We start from the raw sequence: 23,878 nt of genomic DNA, 5'->3' as shown, positions 1-23,878 counted from the left end.
ATGGTTAGTGTTATGCGTTCTGGAAGGAGGTAGTGAAGCTAAGAATGTGAAAAATCTAATGGAAGAAATGCAGCAGGCAGGGTGAGTAGTATATGGCCATGAATACACACATCAGAAAAACAGAAATCCAAATAAATATCTTAATGGTGCATGTCAAGATTCTAGAAAAATAAGAACAATCTAAATTTAAATTAAATATTTCAGAGATAATCTGAAGAATTTTGGTGTTAAATGTTTTCTTTGTCCCAGTTTCAATACCAATTATTCAAACATATTTATTCCAAGAGATACAAAGGAGGTGGTACTCCCTCAGTAATGCGGTGCATAATATTACTAATGTCCAGCCCAGGAGGATGTGCAAGACTAGAAGCTTGTGCAAAGTAGACCTCAGCTGAGGTACATAAACCTTCAAAGAACAAAAAAAGAATTTGTGTTGGTTAAAGCCACAAGGTTTGAGGTAATTTTTGATAGCAGCAACAGGAAACTTCCATGCTGATCAAATTTTATTTAATTAACAAGCTAATTATAAAGCCAGCATGAAAATGCAAATATCCAAAATACACAAACTTATTGAAATAAAATTTTGGAGAGGAATTATATTAGTTGTTTAATAGATTTATGTTAGTTTAATAGATTTATATTAGCTGTTTAATATTTAATAATAGACAATAGATTTGGCAATCCTGAGACCCTGAGTGTGATTCTCAGTACAAAAAAAAAAAAAAACACAAAAAATTACACATATAGGCTTAATTGATACTTCAAGGTACCAAAATTATTTAATAAGTGAAAAATAATCTTTTAAGAATGGTGTTGGAATTGGATATGCTGCAGAAAAGATTGAAGCTTTAATTCCTCCTCACATCATACACAAAGATTAACTTGAATCAGGAACTTAAACAAAAGTGAAAACCATCAAGCATCTACAGTAAAGTACAGAATATATTTAGAACCATCAGGTAGATAAGTATATGAGTCACAGTAAGACTAATAATAAAAGAAAAATTTAGATTGGAAGTTTTACTCTTCCCATTTTTAAATTAAGTTTATTGGTACAATTTAGATATACATAATGATCACATTCATCATAGGAAATTTGTACCTATACATGATGCATCTTGATTCTTTTTTATTTCCCATTCTCCTCCTTTCAGCCCCTTCCCTTTCTTATTTACAGAGCTTTTTTTCAATTCTCTACTTCTCAATTTTTTCATTTTCCTTCCTTTCTCCCTCCCCACTCCCTAGTTCCCTTTCATTTTGAACAATTTCTTCCTCTTACGCACTTTCTATTTTTCACTTTGGTTCTTAACACTTTCAGTTTCTCACATGAGAGAGACACTGATATTTATACATGTGTGTCTGATTTATTTCACTTAAAAGTATGATCTCACAATCCAACTGTTTAGCTATAAGTGTTTTGTGCATCCTTTATAGCTGAATTGTATTCCAGTGTATAAAAAATCCCCACATCATTTTATCGTCAGTTCCTGGGCACTTAGGTCTTTTCCAAGATTTAGCTATTACAAACAGTTGCTGTAAACATGAGTGTGCATGTATCACTGTGGTATGATGCTTTTAATTTTTTTGTGAAGATACCAAGAAGGACACTAGCTAGGTCAAATGGGAACTTTAGCCCTAGTTTTTTGAAAAATCCCTATACTGACTTCCACAATGGTTGTGAAGCAGGACTTAAAAAGCAATCACCCTAAGCCCCCTTCTCCCTTCCCCTTTGGCTATAAGTTCTGGTACAGATAAGATTGGCAATTTTGTCCTATTTAAACAGAGTTTATGTCATGTTCTCACAGGATTCATAAGCTCTGTCTTCTTTCGTGGCTAAGTTATTAATTGCCTTCTCCTGCTTCTGTACCCTCACTTGCCCTGCACCCCTGTTTCTAAAGATGAAACCCTCAGCCAAATGTATAAAATTAGAACTTTCCTTTGTTCTGAGGCCCAGCACTGTGGAAGTGAATTCAGCTGGGTCAGTGTCCATCTAAAATCCTGAAATCAATCCTCCTTTTTCCCCAGTGATCTCTCACATCTCTTTGATTCTGAGACATTTCTGGTGACCACAAAGGGACCAGAGATGACAGATTTGCTAATCTCCTTTGCTTGCAGGCCTGAAGAGGACCGGGCTATGGGAGTCCTGAGACCTCTGGTGCCACCAGGTGAAACTTCAGCTCAGAGAGGATATTGGCCCTCCCACAGCCTGAAGACTTCTCCACTCAGTACAAACAGAACCTGAGTGGATTCAGGACAGTTCTGGACAACAGCATGCTACAGGACCATGGTAAGTTTTGGGAGGTCCAAGGGGGAAACTCATCCCATTAAGATGGTAGGGAAGATGGATCACATCTCAGGGGATAAGCCCGGTAATCTGATGTGCAATGGGTCAGGTGAAACGCAGCCCCACGTGGAATCCAAGGGAGGCCTGCAGTGAAAATTGCTCTCTAACAATACACGGGGCAGGCCTGCACTGAGAGCACTCAGAGTCAACTCTCAAACAGCTCACGGGACAGACCCACAATGAAAGCGTCAAGTGGAATGTAGCAATGGCCTGCAGCAAGAAAGCTCACGGAGTGTCAGCCTTCTGGAAGTGGCTCACAAAGGGAGGGGCTAAAAGTCCAACACTGGGATGAAAACAACTGGGACAGTAGAGAGGTATGTCTGTGTGAGCAAAATGAAGTGTGTGAGTCTCGGTCTCCTGGGTTCTGCTGGCACTGTAAGGAAAGCAATCCAATCAGTTTGAAAAGAAAAGTAATTGAGAAAATTATTTGTGCCATAATGGACAAAGACATGAAAAGCTGCTCAGCTGTAGTGTGCCAGGATACACAGCTGGGGCACCTCGGACAGACTGATAGATGCAAAGAGAAACACTCTGTGAAACAAGGTGATGATGGCAACCGGCCCAGGGGGACCAAGGCTAAGAAAAGAACAGAGCTGCTCGTGGGAACAGAGGCACAGGGCCGAAACTTAGGCCCCACTGCACTGCCAAGATTAGAGAGGCAAAGCAGCGGTCCTCTGTTTATTTAAAAGCACACAGAAAAGGCCAGTGCCCAGGTTCTCCCCCCATTTTCAAGAGCCCCAAGGCCAGCAGCTCCAGCCTAGGGCTGAATGGCCGAAGTTCTATTGGACCTAAGGAAGTTTTAAAGGAAAAACCAAGTTGCATATTTTAACCAATTGGTAAATGTACTTTTGGTTTCCAGTTTGAGTTGATATATATAAAACATTTCTTTGCAAGTTCTTAAGTTGCAGTTGCAGGTTAACTTGCTCTTTGCTGTGCTCTCTGTTGGTTTAAGATAAGAACACTGATTCAGTGTTACTCAAGGCTCCTTTGGTAGTCAGTCACATTTACAAAGTAACAACCTGAGGAAAAAAGGGACCTTTAAAAATTCAAGCAGATGTAGTCTTTTTGTTGTAAAAGGTTCATTGTAAGTGAGAGAGAAAAATATTAAGAAGGCTGTAAGTATAAGAGATCTACTTTTAATATAAGGGGACTCTGATTGATAAAAGTTTTGTCCTGCTAAAGTGATAAAAAGAGAGATAATCACAGACTGAAAAGCTTATGTACATTGAGAAAAGCTTGTGGAAGTACTTTATTTAAAAATATGTATGGTTACTTGTTAATTTGGTGGAGCTGAGGTTATTTCTTCTAAAAACTCCCATGAGATAAATGATCAAATCAACATAGAACAAAACTGCTTAAGAAAATAATTTATTTCACAACAGAGTAGATATGGAAGGAAAAGCATAAAAACTCACCCCATTAAAATATATGTTGGGAAACTTAAAAGAAGTGATACAGGAAACTGTGAAACGACTCATTAGAGTAACATAAACTAACGGTTACGAGGACTAGGCCAGACAGGGTTCCCTCTCCTAGATACTCAGAAGCCCATTGTCACAATGAACAGTAGGGGCCAATTCATGACTTTCTGGTAGATGATAGAACTGAACGCTCAGTAATGACTCACCCCACTGGGCCATTATCCACAAGTCATGTGAGTATAGATAGAGCCACTGGAGTCCCTAAAAGAGACCATTATTCCAGTCTTAGAGCTATGTCATAGAAAAAAAACAGATGTCAAACATAAGTTCCTGTATATGCACATCTTGTTCTGCCCAAAAGGGATCTACTCCAAAACTACAGACCAAAATTACCTTTGAGCCACAGGGATAGAAAAGACAACACAGCACAAGGTTGACATTGAGGAGCACTTCACCCAGCTGCACAAGACGTGACAGAGAAGTCAAGCTACAAAAGGGGTGATGAAAAACACACTGAAGCAATGGCAATGACTAAAAAGGATCATTCACGCAGAAGGTGAGCTTTGTAAAAGCTACTACCAACAAGGTAGAGCTAAAATGGCACTGGGACACATGTGCAGCAATGCTGAAAACACATTGTTCAACAAGAAACACGCAAGCCTGGGGGCTGCTTGGCAGCAACAGTTGGCAGCAAAGAAAGGCCCGCGGCACCAAAAGACATCAAAAGAGCCTGACAACTAAGGAGGAAGATGCAGGGTAGCACAAGACTACAGCAGAGGAAGCCAAATGACTCAAGGCTGAGGTGAAAGGGGCCCAGTGCCTGCAAGAGCAAACAGTACGAGTCAGTTCAACATGTACAGCGACCCGGAAGAATGCTTATAAATAACTGCAGACAAAAAAGAAAACTCATAGACATGCTAGAACAACTACATGAGGAGACAAAAGCAACTCAGTGAGTGACCAAGAGAGGCCAAGGAGGCCCAAAAACATGTCAAAAGTAAGGCAACACAATTTCACTGGCAGAAGAAAGGAACAGTGACTAAAACAGTTGACAGAGTTGCATGCCCAGACCAAGGTACAAATTAAAAAACAATACTGGCACATATGAGAGAACACAGCACAACAGAAAAGAAACAACAGCAGACATGCAAAAACAGAGATTCTAGAAAGAGCTGCAACATCTATGGCAGAGTTTGGAGGCAAAGATCCAAGCCAAGACCCAACAGGTGAAGACGACCAAGTACAACAGGCTACACATCAAAAAGGAGGGCCACATGATACACCTATGGCTGGAGACAACTGACTGCCAGTGTGGTAGGGCTAATGATAAACCATACGTTCTGTGTACATGGACAGAGGAGACAAAATCCGAAAAGCAGCAAGCACAAGAGGAGGCTAAGCATTTGCAGAGACAAATGCTTGAGGAGAGTCAACACAAGTGCGAAACAGAAGCAAAACTGGCCCTGCATGTGAAAGCTAAAGCTGAAACAACTAAAAAAACTCAAGGCTCTAAAGTCACAGGAGAGACTACAACTACAAGCCAAGGTTGCAAGGAGGTGACTGGCAGACACAGACAGGACAAATACACCCAATACAGGAAGCTCTAGAGACAACTCAGTGTAACACCGAGGCAAGCTACAAGGCAAGTGTGCCTCCTTTGCAAAAAAGACTACCCAGCTAAATCACACCCTACTACAGAAAAAGTGTGTAACAGTTTTTTTCAACTCCTAGGTACTTAATGGGCCTCAAAGGAAGTGGTCACTGTACACTGCAGGGGGCACCAGAGGACTAAAACAATAGAAGCCAGAGAAAAACAAAAGCCAGACAGGAAAACAAAGCAGGCTGCTCTGGTAGTCCCACAAAGGGGGACTTTAGCTCTGCCCCTTTTCTTGTAGCTTCTCATGGAGATCCCAAATTGCTCTCTAAATAAAAAAAACATGACTACCCCAGGAATCTGAAAATTATATCAAGGAAAGATGATGAAAATTGAGCAGTAGGCTATCTATATATGTTGATGCTTTCTTGCACCTTCTCAGGATGGATGAAAGTTTTCCCAGGGCAAACAGAAAAGACAGAAAAGGTGACAAGGTATGGTCAAGAGATGTCATCTCAAGATTTGGACAAGCCCTGACCGTGGGGTTTGACAATGGAACCACACTCATAGCCGAGAGAGTTCAGAAGCTCACACAGATGTTACAGATAAAACGAAAGTTTCACACAATTTACTGGCAGCAGAGCTCTGCAAGAGTGAAACGTATAAACCTGACACTCAAATAATTGCTGAAGAATATTACAGAGAAACCCACTTGAGTTGGAAATAAGTCCTGCCCGTAGTCCTCCTCCATGTCCAGTGCACCCCACTAAGTGGTTAGGGTATTCCCCTTATAAAATTCTACTTGGCTAGCCACCCCAAATCATTGATCATACTAAAGGAGATTTCTGTGAACTAGGAAAAGTACCCCTGAGGAGGCAGATACAGGCTTTGGAAATAGCCATACAGAATATTCATAGTTGTGTACAGGAAAAAATGTCCATAATCCTGACAGACCCAATACACCATTCAAAGCTGGGTATTTTGCTTTGGTTTAAAAAATAAAATCCAACAACACTGGGGCTTATATGGGATGGATCTCATACTGTAATCTTGCCTATCTTACTGCTGTTAAAGTTACAGAAACTCTACTTAGGCCCACCACAGTTGACAGAAGCCAGTGGCCCAAGAGCAATGAACCAGCCAGCAGAATGCAGACCACCTGAACCAACTGATCCTGTGATGAGACCAGGTCACCTCCAGAGACAACATCCCCGCTCTAGTCACCTGGAAGCTCACTAGTTTATTCATGACCAAAACTTGAGGATCAACATGGAGATACAATAACATGGTCTCTTTTCCTTTTTGTTATAATTCTCCCTCTGCTTAATAGAGAGCCAATGCCCCATAACAAGGTAAGTGTTAATGATAGTGATGCTGTCTATTAAAACCTGTAGAAAGCATCAAAGTGTGGAATAAAGCAGAACTTAAGGAATAATCTCTCTTGAACTCTGCCCTACTTCCCCTGTGTGTATAACTTTTTGTTCTGGTACAAATAAGATTGGCAGCTGTGTCCTCCAAACAGAGTTTATGTCATCTTATTCTCTCAGGATTCATAAGGATGTGTCATCTTTCAAGGCTAAGTTCTTAATTGCTTTGTCTTGCTTCTGTACCCTCACTTGCTGTGCTGGTAGTGGATTGACAACTGGTGGTAAACTTATATCCCCAAGCTGAACTAAGCATGGTGCCAGGTGTGGGAGGCCCACCTGGATTGTTGCCAGCAGCATAAGAGGCAGAACTGGAGAAGAAGTTAGGCTGCTGGTAGCTGACTAAGGCTGTTGGGAGTTGAGTAAGGCTATTGGGAGTCTGTTTGAAGCAGAGAGAAGCTATAAGGAGCTGCTGGCTCTCTTGGAGGAGCTTGTCATGCTGGCTTTCCTGATGAATTTGGCTGTTTTCTTCCTCTGAGGAGCTCAGGACCTTGTTGTCACTGAGAATGGCTTCAGTTCACTTTGAGGGAGCTCTGGTCTTCCCTCTGAGCATTGCTTCCTGGCTCAGGAGGGGAAGAAGGTGCACAGGTAAGTCTCCTGAAGAAGCTTGTTACACTGGCTTTCCTAAAGGGAAATGGGTTTGACTTTCTCTTCTTTTTCTAGGAGCTTCAGGTGCAGCATAAGTTCATGTTTATTTGTGCTCATTCTGTTTTCCTGAGGTGGGAATTCACCACTAACAATTTTCCTTTGAGGAGTGCTTTCATTGCATCCCACAGGTTCCTGTAAGTTGTACCTACATTTTTGTTTGATTGTAAATAGTGTTCAGTGTCCTGGATTTAGCCCTGCACCCACAGACATGCTAGGGGTGCAGGAAGTGGCCACTGAGGCCTAGGTGCCCGGGGCTCCACCTGCCTTGCACGCTGGTGAGGGAGGCACAGCGGTGGCTCACCAGGGTCCCTGAAGATGTCCAGTCCATTTTCTATGGTTCCATCCAACTGTTTATGGAGTTTTTGTGATTTCTTTTGTCATTAATTTCCAATTGCATTGCACTATAGTCCAACAGCATCCATGGGATAATTTCAATTCCTTTGCATTTACTTAAACATGTTCTATGTGCTAGCATATGGTCTATTTTAGAGAACATCCCATGTGCAGCTGAGAATATGTTTTCTGATGCTGTTGGGTGGAACACTCGGTAAAAGTCTACTAAGTCCATATGGTCACAAGTTTGGTTAAGTTCTATAATTTCTTTGCTGATTTTTTGTCTAGTTGATCTATCTCTTTGTGTCAATGGTGTGTTATAGTTCTCTGTTATGATTGTGTTGCTGCTTATTTCATTTTTCATATCTGTTAAAATTTGTCTTATGTACTTGGGTGCTCCTGTATTTGGTTCATAGATGTTTATGATTGTTACCTCTTTTTCTTGAAGATTTTCCCCTGCAAGTATGTAGTGATGTTCTTTACCTCTTTTGATTGTTCTTGGCTTGAAGTTCATGTTGTCTGGAGAATAGCTACACCAATGTTTTTCTGGGCTCCTGTCATGTGGAGTATTGTTTTCCATCCTTTAATTTTCAGTCTGTGAATTTCCTTTTGAGTTAAATGTGTTTCTTGTATCCAGCATATAGTTGGATTTTGTTTCTTGATCCACTCTGCTAGTCTGCTTCTTTTGGTTGGTGCATTGAGACCGTTTACACTGATGGTTATAACTGCTATGTACTGGCTTATCTTTGTCATGGTATTTTCCTGCTGTTGGACCCTCCTTTTTCCCTCTGTTTAATTGCTTGCTCTGCTTGGTTATTCCTTTCTGTTGTTGTTCTTGAAGTTGTGGTCTGTATTATCTCTTTCTAGGATATCTTTTAGTACTCTTTGTAGGATTGGCTTGGCACTCATGAATTTCTCCAGTTGTTCTTCCTCATGACGATATTTTATTTCTCCATTCAATATGAAGGATAGTTTTGCAGGGTACATCAATCTGGGTTGGAAGTTATTTTGTTTCAGTACCTGAAATACTTCACTCCAAGCTCTTCTTGCCTTGATGATTTGTGTTGAGAAGTCTGCCGTGATTCTGATGGGCTTTCCTTTATAGGTGATCTGTTTCTTTTCTCTAACAGTTTTTAATATTCTGATCTTTTATTGAGTTTCTGGGATCTTGACCACTATATGTCTGGGTGTAGATTTATTTTGGTTATGATTAATTGGAGTTCTATATGCTTCACTTATCTGGATGTCTGATTCTTTTACCATACTTGGGAAATTTTCTGCTGGTGATATTGAGGGAAAGAATAAATCTTTTTACATTCTTGTTGAGAATGTAAACTAGTATGAACTCTATTGAAATCAATATGATGGTTCCCTAAAAGATTCAAGTTAGAAATTCCATTTGACCCAGGTGTTCTCATTTAAGATATATTTGTGGAAGAGTTATAGACACCATGTGATGTATGCATACCCATGTTTATACCAGCACAATTTCTAGTAGTTAAATGTAAAAATAGAGGCCTGGTGTGGTCACACAATAGCAGAAACAACCAGTAAGAGCAGGCCCATTGTGGTGCTTGTTGGCAAGCAGAACCACTGAAGCAGCAGAGAGAATATGAGCCTGCAGTTGGTAAGGTATGTGAACCTGTGTTGTGGTCAGCACATAGACACATGGAACAGAAGTGGTTGGGCAGGGCCACCATTTTATTCAAAGGGAAGAACTACAATGACAAAAAACCAGTCCCAACCCCAACACACAGAGGTCAAGATCAGCCCCATAAATAGCATAAATCCTCACACACTTGGCCAGAGTACACAGAAAATGTCTGGAATCTGACTTGGACATTGCCACAGAAGTGTAAACATCACGGGAACAATTCTTCATGCAACAGGAACCCAGAAAAAAGCAGGGGTAGCTATTCGGATTGCAGAAAATGCAAACTTCAAAGCAAGAATGATCAAAAGAGGTAAAGATGGTCACTACATACTTATTAGGGGAAAACTTCAAGAGGAAGAGATAGCACTCATAAATATTTATGCATCAAATATGAGAGGACCCAACTATATAAGACAAACCTTAATAGACATGAAAAACCAAAGAACTGATAACACTTGTAATGGGAGAACTAAACACCCCACTGACACAAAGAGATAGGTCAACGAGACAAAAAAATCAGCAAAGAAATAACAGAACTGAACAAAACTTGTGAACAAATGGACTTAGTAAATGTTTACAGAGTGTTCCACCCCACAACATCAGAATACACATTCTTCTCAGGTGCACATGGGACTTCTCTAAAATAGACCACATACTAGCCCATAGAACATGCATAACTAAATGCAAAGGAATTGAAATTATCCCATGCATATTATCTGACCATAGTGCAATGAAATTGGAAATTAAAGACAAAAGGAACCACAAAAACTCCATGAACACATGGAAATTAAATAACAACCTCCTCATCAACCAATGGGTCACAGATGAAATTAAAGAAGAAATTAAACAGTATCTACAAACAAATGAAAATGTAAATACAACTTTTCAGAATCTGTGGGATGCACTGAAATTAGTCCTCAGGGGGCAATTTATAGCAGTGAACTCACACATCTAGAAAACAGAATGAGAACAAATAAACAGCCTAATGCTATACCTCAAACTTTTAGAACAAGAAGAACAAGTCAAGCACAAAGCCCAAAGAAGAGAGGAGATTATAAAGATCAGGGTAGAAATTAATGCAATTGAGATGAAGAAAACACTACAAAAATTAATGAATCAGAGAGTTGATTCTTTGAAAGAATAAATAAAATTGATAAGCCCCCAGCCAAACTTATCAAAAAAAGAAAGGAAAACCTCAGGTTCTTGCAATAAGAAATGAAAAAGGTGAAATCACTACAGATCCTATGGAAGTTCAAAAGGCCTTCAATACCTACTTTGAAAATCTTTACTCCCATAGGATGGAAAACACAGAAGAAATGGATAAATTCCTAGATACATATGAATTATGAAAGTTGAATCAAGAAGGTATAAAAATCCAGAATAACCCAATGTGAATTAATGAAATTGAAAATGTGATTAAAAACCTACCAAGAAAGAAAAGTTCAGGTCCTGATGGGTTCAAAGCTGAATTCTACAAGAAATTTAGATAAGATTTAATGCCAATTCTTCTCAAGATCTTCAATGAAATTAAAAAGGAAGCAATTCTCCCTAACTCATTTCTGGAGGCAAGTATTATACTGATATGAAAACCAGAGAAAGAACCAACCAAAAAAGAGAACTACAGGCCAGTCTCCACAATGAACATAGATACAAAATTACTCAATACAATATTAGCAAAAAGAATTCAGCAAATCATCAAGGGTATAATACACCATGACCAAGTGGGATTCATCCCCAGGAATGCAGGGATGGTTTGATATACACAAATGTAATACATCATATCAACAGAGCCAAAGACAAAAACCACATGATCATCTCAATAGATGCAGAAAAAGCTTGTGACAAAGCCCAACATACATTCATGATAAAAACTCTATAGAAAACCTGAATAGATTGTCTTTACCTCCATCTGACCCAAGCCATCTATGACAAACCAACAGCCAACAATGTACTAAATGGACAAAAACTGAAAACCTTCACTTTAAAATCAGGAACAAGACAAGGATGTCCCACTGTGACCACTCCTATTCAGCATAGTTCTGGAAACATTAGCCAGAGCAATTAGGTAAGAGAGAGATATAAATGCAATGAGGACAGGAAAGGAAGAAGTGAAATTATTACTCAGAGATGACATGATACTCTACATGGAAGACCCAAAAACTCCACCAAAAGACCCCTAGAATTAATCAACAAATTCAGTAGCATAGCTGAATCCAAAGTTTACATTCAAAAATCCATAGTATTCCTATACAAAAACAGCAAACATGCTAGAAGAGAAATTAAGGAAACCATACTTTTCAGAATAGCATCCAAAAAACTGAAGTACTTAGGAATCCGTCTAATGAAAGAAGTAAAACATCTACAGTGAAAACTACAGTACTATGAAAAAGGAGATCAAAAATGATTTCAGAAAATGGAGAGATATTTCTTGCTCATGGATAGGAAGAACCAACATTATATGATAATAGCCATACTCCCAAAATTGTTGTACAGATTCAATGCAATCCCAATTAAAATACCATTAGTATACCCCACAAAGCAAGAGAAAACATTCCTACAATTCATCTGGAACCAGAAGAGACCCAGAATAGCAAAAGCAATCCTGGAAAACAAAGAAAAGGCAGATAACACCACACTCTTGACTTGAAATTATACTACAAAGCCACTGTGATAAATTCAACATGGTATTGGCAACAAAAAGACAGACCTGAGGATCAGTGGAACAGACTGGAAGATGCAGCCACAATCACAAACACACACAGTCACCTTATCTTTGACAAAGGGGCCAAACAAACTCACTGGAAGAAAGACAGCCTCTTTAATAAGTGGTGCTGGAATAACTGGCTCTGTGCATACCAAAGACTGAAACTAGACCCATGCTTGTCACAATGAACAAAATTCAAGGGTAAATGGATCAAAGATCTAAATATTAAAACAGAAACACTAAATCTACTGGGAGAGAGAGTAGGTAAAAATCTTGAAGACATAAGTGTAGGCCAAGAGTTCATGGACCAAAGCCAAACTCAGGGGAAAGACTTCAAAGGATCAGCAACTGGGATCTCATCTTATGGAAAGTTTTTGCACATCTAAAGAAGTCACCAGCAGAGTAAAATTAAAACCCACAAATTGAGAAAAATTTTTACCTAACTGCCCCTCAGACAAATAACATTTATCTAGAACATGTAAAGAATTAAAAAAATCTACCTCTCCAAATTCAAAGACCCAATAGAAAAATCGGCATCTGAGATGAATACTCACTTCTCAGATACAGAAGTACAAATGGCAATACATACATGAAAAAATGTTCAACATCATTAGTCATTCGAGAAATACTAATTAAAACAACGCTGACATTCCATCTCACCCCAGAAAGAATGGCTATCATCAAGATATCAACCAATAACAAATGCTGGAGGGGCTGTGAGGCAAAAGGAACCCTTCCCCACTGTTCGTGGAAGTGTAGTCTGGTTCAACCATTTTGGAAATCAGTGTGGAGTTTCCTCAGTAAACTCGGATTGGAGGCCCCCTTCAACTTAGTTATTTCCCTTTTGAGTATTTTTCCAGGAGAACTAAAAACATCATATAACAGGGATATATGTGCACCCATGTTTATAGCAGTACAATTTGTAATAGTTAAATTGTGGAAGCAACTCAAATGCCCAATAACTGAGGATTGGATAAATAAGCTGTGGTATTTTTACACAATGGAAATTATTCAGCTATAAAGAAAGATAAACTCGAGGCTTTTATAGGTAAATGGATGCAGCTAGAGTATATACTCATAAGTGAAATAAACCAGACCTGCATGTGTAAATACTGTATTGTCTCACTAGTGTAAGAACCTGAAAGAGTAAATAAAATCTAAAAGAGATACATACATATCGTGAAAGGGAAAGAAACTGCTCAAAGGAAAGAACAACTGGGGTGAGGGAAGAAAGTAAAGAGAGAAAGGAAATATATGTATATTTGTATACACAAAATAGCTAAGATAATTGTACTAGTAATTTATATGGCTTTCTGGAAAGGAACAGTTCATGTTTAATTGTTCAATCTATCTTACATGTGTATATTTGCTTAACTGAGTAGCCAATTTGAAGATAACAATATGTAATACAGCAACCATTGTTAATTTCCTATCACCTTGTCTGAAATTCTATATTGCTTTTATTGTTTTGTTTATGTCTGTTTGTTAATATGTTTTCATCTTTTATCTTTAAAAAAAAAAGAAATCCAGGAGATCCAAATAGAAATCCAGGACATTAAAAACTCCACTGAAATTATACACAACAGATTGAACAAAGTTGAAGATAGAATTTCACATCTAGAAAAGAGGATTGTGGCTAGTGACCACAAAAAGAAAGACATCTTAAAAAAATAGCAAGGGACCATAAAATATTAGTCCAACATCTGCAAGATGAAGCAAAGTAAAACAACATATTTGATTGGCATCAATGAAGAAGTTGGAGATAGAACAAATGTTATAAAAAACCTCTTTACACAAGTAATGGCAGATAGCCAGGGAAATACCTCAGCAGGACAGAGCATGCTTCGCAAGCACGAGGTTGTGAGTTCAATTTCTGGTTCCCAGAAAAAGAAATAATGGCAGAAAACTTCCCAAACACACATACAAATAAGTGAAGTATATACAAGTCCAAATAACCATGACCAAAATAAATCTACACCAAGGCATAAAATAGTCAAGATTTCAGAAATTCTGTAGAAGAACAGAATATGAAAAACAGTTAGAGGAAAGAAAATAATCACCTGTAAAGAAAAGCCCATAAGAATCACAGCAGGCTACTCAACACACACACTCAAATCAAGGAGAGCTTTGAATAAGGTATTTCAAGCCCTAAAAGAAAATAACTATTCACCTAGAGTGATGTATCCCATAAAACTATCTTTCAAAATCAATGGAAAAATAAGATACTTCTATGATGAAGAACAACTAAAAAATTCATGACCGCTAAACCAGCTCTCCAAAAAGCTCTGAAGGATATTTCAGAAAGAGATAGTGAAGACCACAATGACAAAAATGCAAATAGAAAGGAGCTACCAGGCAGGGCAAGCAAATAAACAGAGGGGAAAGACAGGAAACCAACAGAAAAATAATATGAGAAGGATAAGCCAATACATATCAGTTATAACCTTCAATGAAAATGGCTTCAGTTCACCAATCCTGAGCAAATTAAAAGCATCATACCACAGCCATAAATGAGCACCCATGCTTATAGCATAAATGGATACAGCTTGAGACCATACTCTTAAATGACATAAATGAGACACACATGTTTAAATATCATATTGTTTCTCTGGTGTGAGAAACCAAAAGTGTAAGAAAGGACCAAAGTGTATTATAAATATTATGAAAGAGGAAGAAAATGTTCAAATGGGAGTGGAACAAGAGAGGGTGAGAGGGAAAGGAAAGAAGGGAAAAGTTAAAAAATAGAAAAGATAGAAAACATGGAAGCAAACCCAAACTCTAAGTGCTTTAAAGAGCACAATAAAATGTAAATAATGTGAACCCAAGATGTAGACTTTTTGTAGATGGAAAGTAAATTTTGAGATGGAAATAGAAGAAATGAGAGGGGAAAATGAAATAAAATGGACTAAGATACAATATGCATATGTACTAACTCCCCGCAATTAACATATTCATTAGCTACTGCAAAGGTATATTAATAAAAATTTTGAAAGAAACTTCTTTAATTGTTGGAAGTAAAAAAGATTCATGCTCTTGTGTAAAAGTTACTGGAATGTATGTGCCTAAGGTTATATTAAGATTTTATTTACATATATCTTTGAGATGGTGTTTCGTGCTGTTTCTGAGACTGTACTTGAACTGGTAATTCACCTCCATCACTCATGAAGTCCCTGGTGTTCTAGATGTTTACCATCATGTCCATCCTATCTGAGTTTTCACTGACACTACTCAACACTCCTTACATATATTGAAACTAAAACTAACAAAACCACTTTCACTTTTGGCAATATCTCATCTATTATTGCTCTTGAATTTTCTTTCTTCCATTCTATTCTTGTCTTCTGGAACCTATTGGTGGTTGAAATAATTCCAGATGACTTCTACATGTCCCATTCCTTTTGGGTTTTCTCTTTTGTATTTTCCATAAGTTCTTCAGGATATAGTCCGGTTTGCCAGTTAATTTTCTGACTGCTACAGTTTATGCTGGTCTAGAGATTTTTATTGTATACTTGGTGATTCAATTTGTATCAGATAGAATGTATTTAATTTTTATAAATTTTATTATAATATGTCATACATATCTAATCTTGTTTTGTATATTTTTCTTACTTCATACCCTTTTGTCTTATAACCTATAAAATATACACATTCTTTCTTTCTTTGAATAACTTAATTTCACTGTATAAAAACTCATCTTGAAAATTAGTTACTAGTAGAGTTTCATCAAGTGAATTCAGCTACCAACAACTAGTTATTTGACATTTTTCCTCTCATTATATTATGTCATGTGCATATAATTTTAATTTTTTTATTTCTTCCATAACTTTTCTCTGTCTATCAGTTTTGTTTCAATCTCTTACTATCCTTTTATAAATCCTATCCAAGAAACTAGAATTTAGGAAAATGCTCATTATCGTTTAGAACCTGCTAACTTTAATCCAGAAAAACATGAGACCAAGATCCTTTCTTTCAGGTTCTAAGAAACATAAATTCTCACTCACTTGCACCAATGTATTCGGAACAACATTGCCCATGTAAATCATCATTCCACATTCACCCATATGATATAAAATATATCATCACTATATTTTCCATTAGCATGAACATTCTAGAATGTTGCACTGAGAACCAATTTCTTTGTGAGAGTGGATTAGGAAAACTTCAGATACCACATTTGGAAGTGAGAAGAAAAACATTGTAGAGGATGTTTTCTTGTTTTATCATACATTTCTTCAGATACTATTCTTTATTCCTTCTCTTATTTTCTGTGGTGCTGGCATTGGAACCTAGGGACTTCATACTGGCCTACCTCTACAGCTATATATATATATACTTGTGCCGGGGTCTCACTAATTTATCCAGGCTGGGTTCATATTTATTATCCTTCTCCATCACCATCTCAAAGTGCAGGGATTACAGGCATGAGGCAACACAGCAGGTCCATGTTTTGAAAAATCAGTAGGAAATAGGTGGGTCTTACTCTAATCACATTGGGAACATCTCTTACTTTAGGACACAAGTGACAGAAATTTCCACAACTGCCAAGATGGTGGAGTTCACCGAGTATTATCTCTGTGTCTGTAACATGCCAATGAACTTTTCCTGTACTGCTGCAGGAAAACCACACTAGAAAATCAAGGACGTTGGCCTATATCAGTTTTTTCTTTCAAATATACTTCTACATAGAAAGGGGACACTGTAGCTTCTGCTCTTTGCCTCTCTTCCCTGCTTCCTGCACTACACGAACTATGCCTGAATCCTTTTCCTAGGGTGCTTTAATGAAGTATTACTAGCTGGATGCATTAAAATGTTAGGATTGTATTCTGTGACACTGTAGAAACCCATTTTTAAAGTCAAAATTGCACTAAATTCATGCTTATTCTAGGCACTGGATGTACCCTACATATGTCTGTACTTAGCTTTCGTTGGTGATCAACCAAGTCTCCATTAACATCATCATATGCCATTTTTGTCTTCTTACAAACCCACCAACTAGAGTGGATTGACACCTCTCCAAATGGCCTTTGTTCATATGATTCCATCTGTAAAGCCCATATTTTTAAATAAGGGCATGTACACAAGTGAATGTTTCAGACTTTGTTTCAGACTTTAACATAGCTTTCAAAGAGATACAAATGAGTTCATAACAATTCCCGGACCCCAAATTAGAGAAGATGGTTTGAGTAGGACCGCTCATACATTTATGTGTGGTCTCATCTGTGTGTGTGTGTGTGTGTGTGTGTGTGTGTTACACTGGGTGCATTTTGCAATGTCCATTTTAGTAGGCATATAAGCTCTTTATTTTGAAATCTTAATCATATATTTGTACATAGTACATGTTGAACCAATACACTGATTTTATTATTATATGTACATGTACTTAATATTGATAGATTATGGAAATATTACACATTTATTTTTCATATTTTCCTTCATAGTTTTGAACTGTGCCGTTTATTTTGCACTTGCATCACATCTTTGCTTGGATCAGTCAAATGATTAATGGTGACAAATGATGGATGGTAATATGGAAAGAGCATCTACTTAATTGAAAAATGTTTTCCTTAAAATTTATAGACAGTTATTTACATTCTTATATTTACATTAAGAAGAAAATAGTTTTCCCCCCTTTCTTGTCTCTCACCACTTTGTGTATTATTTAATTGGACAATTCATAAAGTGGCATTGACATATCAGCATTAAATAAACTCCAAGTTACATTAGGTTTCACTGTGTTGAATATTATGCAATTTTCACAAATGCAAAATTGCATGTATTCAATCCTTACAGAATCATGTAGGATAGCTGCCCTGCCCTGAAAACTACCTGGAACTCCAGGACTGCAAGTGATACCTGTATAAACTGCATCTTCAGTATCTCAGAGGGAAGAAAGTAGAAATACTCTTTAGCTTTGCTTTTTGCTTTTGGATGAAAAGGAGAAATTTTACGCATAGACACATGGTTTCACAAAAAGTATAAATTATAGAGAAACTCAAGGTTAAAATGTAGAAATATAGAACATCATGTTAAATCATGGAATTAACATTTGAAAAACATGCATATCAGGGAGAAGGTCAATACTTAGACTTTAGAACTGCTATCTATTTCTGCATTCATATTGGGTCACTAATTTGAACTTTCTGGATTCAATATAATTATTGACTCCATGGGCAATGGGGAACACATGTGATTAAGTGTTTTAGAACTTGTAACTAGACACAGACAAGCCTACACCCCCGCAAGTGTTTCATGGCTGCCCTAAACCTTGAGTATGTGAGGGTAGAACATCCCATCTTGACTTTGGATGACTTAATTTCTAACTTTCCTGACTAAGCGTGAAACTTTTCAAAATATTTTACCACATCAAATAGCCTATTGATATTGGCTTTGCATAAATTTGTTCCAAGAGGAAGTGACCCCTGGGACGTTGCTATCAGTGGACTTGAATTAAACACTGTTGCCCAGAAGGGACAGGATGATGATCAAATATAATTTCTAATTTGTGCTTTTCACCTGGGCACCAGACCCCAGATGCAGTGCTCAGAGGGAAAATGCCAGAAAATTCCTCCAGGAGCACGGACAAAGCTTGACTGAAAGAAGCCAGGGTAACTTAAGCACCGACCCCACTCATAACCCAACATATACATGCTCATGATATATGCATTTACCTGGCAGACACTGCCAGTCCCACCTTCGCAGAGTCTCACGGTATAGGCACACCTAAGATGCTCCTTTTAGTTCTTTTCTTCCTCCTGCATCTTCCTCTATCGGTGTTTTATGCAGGTCAGGAAGACTGCCTTTTTGCAAGGACGAACAGTGTGCACAAGGATGGAGATGTGGTGATTGGGGCGTTTTTCTCCCTTTTTCTCTCTGTATACTTCATTGGCAACCCTGGTATTAAACCTAGCAAGGACTTCGTTGTCATGCAGTAAGCGTCTTTTTAGTTTATTCTTCTTCTACCATCCAGATGGATAGTTCCTAGCTTGTTGGTGCATGTATAAAGCAAAGCCATCTGCATTCCTACCATGTCCTCCCCGGCAAAGACTTACATAGAATTGTCTGCAATTTATTTTGCTTTATTCCTATTCTGTTTTTAATTTTTGAAAGAGAAAGACACAACCTTCCCCTTATTGTATTATACATGCCTGAGCTGCCTCTACATGACATGAAGTGATCCCATAAGATACTCAGTTGAAATCAATCGACTAAGTTCCATTTTACAAGGCTGAAGTAAACTATCTCTTTCACAATCTAAGGATCTAATAATATTCACTGCTTTATGCATACATTTTTTATATCTCCACTGCTATTTGTGTTCCACCTGGTTGGGAAGACTCCTTACTGTAGGTAGTCAGTTATACTTTCATTTTTGCATTGTTTTGCTTTTTGAGACAAGGTATGGCTACATAATTCAGGCTTGCCTTAAGCTCCCTATGGCCCAGGGTGGCCTTGAACTCAAGGAAACCCTCTTGCCCAACCTGCTGAGTGCTGGGATTACAGGAGTGTGCCCAGCTACACTTTCAAGTAAGCTGCACATCAAGCTTTCATGCAAGGGGTGCTCCCTGACTGCTAGAGTTCCAAGCATAACAGGAATAAGGAATAACTATTGTGTGAGATTTTATATTATAATTGTATTCTGCTTTCCTGCACATTCTGTTTTTAGTTTCTACCTCAGCGGTCCTGAATATAAACATATAGTTAATAAAAGGGGTTGACAAAGTGCCACAGCGCTGTACAAAACTTGTGCTCCCGTGAGAAAAGAGAACACCACTGAAACAATGATTGCTCATTGCTTTTGTGAGATTCTTGGACCCTAAGTGGTGCCTGCGGTATCTGCCCTCATTTCAGAGTGGGGATGGCAGTTAGGAGCCAGGGCATCTTCATGCTACTGGTCTCTGTAACTAGCTCATATTTCTTTTTGTGTATTAGATGTCTGCTCATAAAATTTCTTCCTAGACAATTTTTTTGCTGTTGATGTATTTTTTGAGACAATGCTTTGTTGTGTTGCATAGGTTGGCAGCAATTTCCTGGGCTTAAACATTCATCTTGCTTCAGGCTCCTAATCAGAATTACACACAGGCAAGTGTCACTGCATCTGCATGCTCATTTTTTCAGTTGTTGAAAACATGTTTGATGTTGTTTTTCGTTTCTTGTATGAACTTTGATTTTGATGGTTGCTGCTGATTATTGTATCATTGCTAGTGAAAAATCTGCAGGAGTTTGAAATAGGTGGGATCAGAGAAATGTGTGCTGAATCTCCTGAAATGTGCTAAAGAAAAAATTCTTCCTGCAACTTGCTGAAAATGGTAAAAAATGTTTTGTCCAATAAGGGCATAACTCTTATTAAAGAGATGACTGTCAGAGTGTTTTACATTAGGGAAGGGAAGTTAGATTGGAGTCTGAATTCTGCACAGGCTTGTGACAATTCAGTTAACATGCAGCATGGAGGTCACTGGGTGGGACATTACTAAGGGACAACATCAGCTGGATGAGTTATTTTGGTTAAGCTATCCTGAGAGGATCCGAACTGAAATAGGATAGTGTGATCAGACATCATAGGGGGACGGTAGAGGAAGAAGAAATGATCAGATGTGAAGTGTGATAAGGTTTCAAGAATAGTTCAAGGATGCTATAGAGAAAATATGTATTTCTTTTTCAGAGGAGAAGAGAGGCTGCCTGCTCTTCCTACTCAGTGGACTTCCTGTCCACTAACCTACTCAGGGAATCAGTTACTTGGACATTTTCTAGACCCAAGCACTCTAAACCCTGTCTATGACTAAAATAACATCCTTACTATACTTATAACAGGGAATATTTACATCCAAGCTGTTTTATCACTATGGAAATACTCTGGAAGTTAATCAGAATGTTTCAATTTCTACTGTAATAAGAATAGAAAAGAAAAAATTTAGGAAGATAACAACATCTACATATATAAAGTTAATGTATTTTTCTTTATAGGAACATTATGTTGCAGAATATAACTGTAATATTTTACAAGAGTTTGTGGCCAATTTATGCATAAATGCAGTGACCATAATAAATATTAGGTGATGTTCAAATATCTTGGATATTTCTGCACATAATTATCAATATATTGCAGTAGTAGGATTTCATGCAGCTATCTTGCTTTCAATACATAACAAAATGTTTTCATACAAGTCAATATATTCCTAATAATTATGTCTGCATAATAATATATCTTGTCTGACTAAAGCAATTTTCCTCTCAACAACTTTTGTATATTCAAAATTTTCTAATTAGTTTCTAATTTCATTTTTTATAAGTAGGAGAACAAAAGATAGCTCCTTGATACAGAATAGATTGTAGTACTTAGACATATGCCTTCCAATTAAAGCAAGTGAATTCTGCCAAATAAAATGGCTGGGTTCAACTTCTGTATATCTATAATTTACACTTATTTTGTGTATATTATCACAGAGCTCTCTCAGAAATATAATAGTAAATAATTTCACCATACATGAAGGAGAGTAGTGTTTCCTTCAACTTTAAATTTAAAAGTGGCCTGACTTGATGTGTGCAAATGTTATTTCATTCATATAGTTATGATCTTTTATAAAATATTAGATTGTGTTTCTCTATTACATTTCATTTGATGGATTAATTTTACTAGTTTTTTAAACTTAGATAATTTTTACTTTTTAGAAATATTTACAGTATTTAAATACTTAGGAACAGAAATATTTAGGTGCTAGGAATTTTTCAAATATTTTAATGGATTTTTGCTTGCCTTAACTATTTTTGCATATAGTTTAAGGGCAAATATACATAAACTTTTAGGTACACTGCAATATTGTCTTCTTTTGTCTTTTTCTTTTTTCCTTTTAATTAAGCATTACAATGTATAATTTGATAAATGCAGCTGTGTAACTTCTAGGACTTTTATTATATTTCAGAAACTATAGAATTTGGAGATTATTTAGTGTTCAATATAAGCACACCACCAAGCTTTGTCTTTCATAATAGTTGATGTGGTTAATACAGCAATTTAATGTTTCATTAATATTTCCCTACTAGTATTCATGCCAAATCTGAGGTGTAAGGAATATATACTTACATCTTTGTACAAACAATAGCAATAAATGCACCCACAAGTCATTCTCTCACTGCTAATGCATCTCTGTCTACCAGTTTCATTCCAAGCCAGTTAATATAGTCAACACATTTAATAGAAATAACTTTCTCTAAAATATCATTCCCTCATCATTCTTAATTACTTTCACTAACTTCCACATTCTCATGCTTTAAAAACTTGTGAATTAATGTTTACCATTTCCATAAAAATACTTTTTCAACTTTTAATGAAAGCAATGTGGATTTAATATAAAAATTTAGTAAATACTAACATCTATTCATATGCTTTTTAATTTTTAAATCTCTATTGATACAGTGTTTTGGTTTTGTTCAAAATTCAGTACAAGTTTTATATGTCTATTTCTATAGGACCCGTATTTTTCCCATAATGCTTTATGTTACTCAGTATATGTTGAAACACCTTTGACCGTTGCACATTTATTTAGTCTTTCATTGTGTTGGGTGTCCTCAATGGGCCATGGATCCTCTTTAAAAATTTAGCTGGGTTTACATTAAAAAATACAGTGTTAAAGAAATATCTTCTAGTGGACTTCTGGGATGATGATGGAGTGGTAAACAGCAGAGAAAGAGATCCTCTGAGATATGCTGTCCAAGCACTGGAATACAGGAATGCGAAGAAGGGAAAAAAGAGGGAAGTTGGTCCCTTGGGAGCAGGAAAGATCTGAAGTGAAAGGTGAAGCCCATGGTGAGACTGAAGAGAGAAATTGCAACAAAGAAGGAGGTAGCAGGTGGCACCTGCTCCCTCAGTTGATACTCACTACGTGGGAGACAAGTTCAAACCCGCAGATACGTGGTGACTGCTGGCAAAAACAGAGGCCTCCACAGAGACGTGCAGCAGTGCAACAGGGTACTGGAGGCCATGGGCTACAGTGGCTGGTGAGTGGACTGGATTTGGCCGTCCTATGGGACAGGGCAATTGGCTGGGAGCTACCATGGAGGGGGCAACTGAGCTCAGAACTCAGTCCTTCTGGCTATATCTGGCAGCCCCCAAGTGAGTTCAAGCCTGCAGAAGGTGCACTGACTGCTTCATGGTGGATGGGTCTGGTTCTAGGTTCATAACCAGAAACATGCCTGAACTTCAGAGTAAATAAAGGTGCAGCTCACTGAAGTTATCCACTACCCCACCGTAAAGTTGCTGCTGGCTTGCTGGGATAAATTAACATGGGTCTGGGCTCTGCCTCCATAGTTTGTCTACCAGTGACAGCAGAGACAAAACTTAAAGTGGACATTATTTTTCTTCATTTATTTCTTTTACTTTTTTTTTGTTTATTGTTTTGTTTTTCTCTTCATTGTTTGAACTTATTTTTGTGAGTGTGAATGTGGTCTCTAGTTCTTCTGTGGCTGTTCTCTCCTGTTATTCCTTTTATTTCTTCCTTCTCTTTTCCCTTCTGTCTTCTGCACCAGTTTCCCAAAGTTTTTGGAATAGTCCTCTGTCCTCTAGCCTTGCTTCTAATCTCTTCCTCTTCTTTTATTTCTCTATTTTTCCCCTAACCCCTTTCAAATGTTCTGCCTTGAGGGTAAAATTGGCATATTTGGGGTTATTTACTATATACAGTGTTATGGTTCATTTTAGATTTTGTTATATAAGCACAAATCTAGTTCATACAGTTAAAGGTGGAAACAATGTTTACATCAGTTTA

At 37.6% G+C, this 23,878-nt stretch overlaps 1 protein-coding gene across 1 annotated transcript in view; it reads left to right on the top strand.

Annotated features, from left to right (window-relative positions):
- The window catches only part of LOC106146311 (vomeronasal type-2 receptor 116-like), an 84,585-nt gene that overhangs the window by 17,248 nt on the left and 43,459 nt on the right, over window positions 1-23,878 (top strand). Inside the window, exons 2-3 of the mRNA XM_013507331.1 lie at window positions 2,116-2,287; window positions 6,434-6,711. The gene's annotated coding sequence lies outside the window, so the exon portion shown is untranslated. The remainder of the gene's footprint in view (window positions 1-2,115; window positions 2,288-6,433; window positions 6,712-23,878) is intronic.

The sequence above is a fragment of the Chinchilla lanigera genome, unplaced genomic scaffold, assembly GCF_000276665.1.
Source record: "Chinchilla lanigera isolate Chin_1 unplaced genomic scaffold, ChiLan1.0 scaffold00123, whole genome shotgun sequence".
In the NCBI taxonomy this organism is placed as follows: Eukaryota; Metazoa; Chordata; class Mammalia; order Rodentia; family Chinchillidae; genus Chinchilla; species Chinchilla lanigera.
The sequence above is the reverse complement of the archived record's forward strand: the minus strand, read 5'-3'. Positions and strand labels throughout refer to the sequence as shown.